At 46.4% G+C, this 4,669-nt stretch overlaps 1 long non-coding RNA gene across 1 annotated transcript in view; it reads right to left on the reverse strand.

The window, feature by feature from the left end:
* Positions 1 to 429, reverse strand: part of LOC107758878 (uncharacterized) — a 15,841-nt gene extending 15,412 nt beyond the window's left edge. Inside the window, exons 1-2 of the long non-coding RNA XR_001642068.1 lie at positions 420 to 429; positions 102 to 110 (exon numbers count right to left, since the gene is read on the reverse strand). This is a non-coding gene — a long non-coding RNA (uncharacterized LOC107758878). The remainder of the gene's footprint in view (positions 1 to 101; positions 111 to 419) is intronic.
* Positions 430 to 4,669: the final 4,240 nt, after the last annotated feature.

Consider the following 4,669-nt stretch of genomic DNA (forward strand, 5'->3'; position numbering starts at 1 on the left):
TACACTGTAAAAAATGACCGTGAATTTAATGGTAAAAGACTGTAAAAATGCTACAGTAAAAACCTGTTAAATGGTTAACGGTAAATTCCCCTACTATATACGGTGAAAAACTGTATTGGACATTACATGTATTGGACATTAATTTTACGGTAGTATACCGTTTTTGGAAGTGAAAAATACCGTATAATTTACCGTGAATAACCGTAAATTGACATTCCCAGAATTCCCTGCGTTACATTTCAAATTTGATGTTTTTTTGTTGAAATAACTATGTTTCTTCTTAGTTTTTTCTTATCCGTTTTGTATATTAGGGTTGTGTGTTACACCTAATGTTGTTAAATGAATGTTTATTGCATTATTTCAGTTTCATGTGTGTTACCATGATGGTGTTTAGTGTTTGTGTGAATGACACTGTGCACCTTCTCTATGTGTTAGTATTTAAAAGCTGCTTGTGATGGGCTTTGGTTCATCATGTGACTTTCTCATCACCACCTGCATTTGGTGGTCATCAGTGTATTACAAAGGTACAAAACAGATTTCAGTACTTCAATAGATTGGTATATTAAAATTATATCAGTTAATGAAATTATGGTATTTAACTGTAAATTTAAGTTAAAACCGTAAAACCTAAAATGCTGCTACCGTATTTTTTACTGCCGGTTTTTTTCCGTAAATTTTACGGAATTTTTTTTGCAGTGTATTTATACAAACTCATTCTTTCACTATTAACACATTTTATATGCATCATGTGCTTACACAGTGCATGAAATTGGTTAGTTTCCCAGAGGAAACATTGTGCAATAGAGGGTTAAAGAGTCATGATGACCTGATCACATTACAGAAACAGATACACATCATTATCTTCCTGGTTAGAAACCACTTCAATTGATTTAAAGAATAATAAAATAAAAGTCTGAGCAGAAAGAATCATTTTGGGATTTGCTTTCCCCTAAAGTCAACTCTAGAGAAGAGATACACTGTCATTGTACTGACACTGCTTTTCTTGCATTAAGCATATTAGATTATTCAGATATTATCAGTTCTTAGAGCCTAAGGGCAATGAATAAATAGACAATGGAGTGGTTATATTGAATTTTTCTGTAGGTGGAATATTATATTAAGCTTGTGTAAGCATAAATGTTCACTTCCTCTCTGTGTGCAGATGGATTAGCAGCAGTGGGGAGAATAGACTCAGCAAACAATGGTACAAATACATGCTGCACTATCCTATTAATAAAAGAATAAACACAAATCTTCTATCTTCTTCTCCTGCTTTGATAAAGATGGGTTTTTTTCTTTCAAACTTTTGATGTGTTATCTGGCACATTCCCTCTAAACAAATCAATAGCACACATGATTGACCCTGATCTCTGACAGCCCAACAAAATTAGCCTGGGCGGAGTGTTGTTCCCTCTCACGCGTGTCAGCGCTGAACAAGAGCATTAATAGAATATGAAATATACAGGCATTTGTATAAACCATGCTGAGCATGCACCTGTGCTATTTATAATAACTTGTCTTTTCTGGGAAGGACTAGGGCTTACATCATGAATATAATCCATCTTGGGTTACAACTTAACTGGAACTGTTACCTTCAAACACCCTAGTTCCTGCTCTTATGTTGCCTGCCTTCTGTCCCTATTAACACACACACACACATAAACAAATTTACTTTGCTATCTAAATAAGCCTTAGAGTTGTATTGTTTCATATACCGCTAACTGGATAAATTTTTTTAGAACACACACACATCTTATTTTTTCAAGGACATCCACAATTAGATAAGAAAAAAAATATATAAAATTTATAAACCACACAGACCTTGAATGTGTGTGTGTGGTTCAGGTATTCCCTACTTTATGGGGTCAAAATGTACCCACAAAGATGGCAATATCCAAAATACTTGTAGGCACATTTTTTGGTCCACATGATAAGCTTATAAATCATACAGAATAATTTTTTTTGAAAATCTAAGACAGCAAGACGTTTTGTATGAGGGGTAGGTTTAGGGTAAGGGGATAGAAAATGTGTACAGTTTGTAAAGTGTAAAAATCTTAACGTCGATTGTCTCTATACAACATGGAAACCTAACGTGTGTGTGTGTGTGTGTGTACATGTTTTTCTATCCCGGGGGGACTTAAACCTGAATACACATCGACTCATGGGGACTATTGTCACCGTGGGGACATAAATTGAGGTCCCCATGGGGAAACGAGCTTAAAAATCATACAGAATGATGTTTTTTTGATAATCTTAATATGAAGAAAGCTTCCTGTGAGGGTTAGGTTTAGTGTAGGGTTGGTGTAGGGCGATAGAAAATACAGTTTGTACAGTAGAAAAACCATTACTCCATTACGTATGTCCCCACAAGGATTGATGTATGTGTATGTGTGTGTGTGTGTGTGTGTTAAAAACAGTTTGCATCTGTGTTTTTTCAGTATCATATTTGATACATCAGGCTTTTATGGCTCATATAGCATGAAATAGGAGAGTATGGAGCTCACATTAGGAGGAAATCAGTAAGATTTTTATAACAGAACAGCAGGAATGTCTGTTAGACAATAATGTCTTTGTATATATATATATATATATATATAGGTTTGGATTCAATTGAGGATAACCTTGAAAACCTAGAATAACCCCAATGGGAGGTTTTGTTTTATTAGATTTAACTTCTGTCCCAAACCTATAGATAAATATGTACACACACATTTACCTAATCTGAATGAAGACATATTGTCACGAAGCGGTAAGGGAGCACCGTGGAAAAACAGGGTCAGGGTCCAAAAGCAGGCGAAGCTTAGATTTAATGAACAGAAAGGCAGACAAAAAGAAACAAAAAACAGATCAGGATGTATCAACAAAACAGGATCAGGTGAGGGATACAAGGGGGACCTGGGGACTGAGGTAGAGCCGGTAGGATGGGGACCCAGGGCAGAACCAGCGGCAACCACAGCGGTGTGTGAGGAGCTGCCGCCTTGGAACGGGCAATGGTGGGCTCCGCCGCTTCGGGAAGGCTTAAAACGAGCCTCGCTACCTCTGAGGGAACATCAGCGGGCTCCGCCGCTTTCGGAAGGCCAGAAGCAAGCCCCGCCGCCTCGGAGGGAACATCAGCGGGCTCCGCCGCTTCGTGAACCTTGTGAGTGAGAACCACCGCCTCAGGAGCTTTGTAAACGAGTCCCGCCGCCTCGGAGGGAACATCAGCGGGCTCCACCGCTTCGGGAACCTTGTGAGTGAGAACCGCCGCCTCAGGAGCTTTGTAAACGAGCCCCGCTGCCTCAGAGGGAACATCAGTGGCCTCCGCCGCTTCGGGAAGGCCTGAAGCGAGCCCCGCTGCCTCGGAGGGAACATCAGTGGGCTCCGCCGCTTCGGGAAGGCCTGAAGCGAGCTCCGCCGCCTCGGAGAGAGTACTAGCGGGTTCTGCCGCTTCGGGAAGGCCTGAAACGAGCTCTGCCGCCTCGGAGGGAACATCAGCGGGCTCCGCCGCTTCGGGAAGGCCTGAAGCGAGCTCCGCCACCTCGGAGAGAGTACTAGCGGGCTCCGCTGCTTCGGGAAGGCCAGAAGCAAGCCCTGTTACCTCGGAGGGAACATCAGCGGGTTCCGCCGCTTTGGGAAGGCCTGAAGCGAGCTCCGCTGCCTCGGAGAGAGTACTAGCGGGCTCCGCCGCTTCAGGAAGGCCTGAGACGAGCTCTGCTGCCTTGGAGGGAACATCAGCGGGCTGCGCCGCTTCGGGAAGGCCAGAAGCGAGCCCCACCACCTCAGAGGAAATATCAGCGGGTTCCAGAAGCAAGCCCCGCCGCCTTGGGGGGGAACCTCAGCGGGCACCGCCACCACGGGAGCATTGTGAGCGGACCCCGCCGCCTCGGGGGAACTGTGAGCGGACACCGCCGCCTCGGGGGAACTGTGAGCGGACACCGCCACTTCGGGGGAACTGTGAGTGGACACCGCCGCCTCAAGAGATATGTGAGTGGACAGCGCAGCTTCTGGAGCTTTGTGAGCAGACACCGCCGCCTAGGGGGAACTGTGAGCGGACACCGCCGCCTCGAGAGATATGTGAGCGGGCACCGCCGCTTCTGGAGCTTTGTGAGCGGACACGCCACCTCGGGGGAACTGTGAGCGGACACCGCCGCCTCGAGAGATATGTGAGCGGACACCGCCGCTTCTGGAGCTTTGTGCGCGGACACCGCCGCCTCGGGGGAACTGTGAGTGGACACCGCCGCCTCGGGGGAACTGTGAGTGGACACCTTCGCCTCGGGGGAACTGTGAGCGGACACCGCCACCTCGGGGGAACTGTGAGCGGACACCGCCGGTTCCGGAGCTTTTGTGAGCGGGCACCGCTGCTCGCACCGACCTCAGCGGAAGATCCTGCACGCTGCGTATCAGCCCAGGACGGCCCAGGAACGGGCATGAGGTTCTGGGAACAGCTGACAAGACCTCTGAAGTCTCCTGGATCGCCGCTCCGAGAGAACTGTGAGTGGGCTCCACAGCGAACTCCACCCTGAAGGATGAGCCTCTCAAGTACAGAGCCCGATTGACATATTCCGCCAGTGACTCCTCGGGGGGGCAGCAAGGCATAAGGGACTTGGAAGGGCTCGGCTAGGCCTCCCCAGAAAAAGACCATGAGGCAGGTCTTCTCCGTGGCCGACTGGCGAGCAAGTCCCACGAAGTC

This window comes from Sinocyclocheilus rhinocerous, unplaced genomic scaffold (genome assembly GCF_001515625.1).
Source record: "Sinocyclocheilus rhinocerous isolate Xijiao unplaced genomic scaffold, SAMN03320098_v1.1 scaffold1435, whole genome shotgun sequence".
Classification (NCBI taxonomy): Eukaryota; Metazoa; Chordata; class Actinopteri; order Cypriniformes; family Cyprinidae; genus Sinocyclocheilus; species Sinocyclocheilus rhinocerous.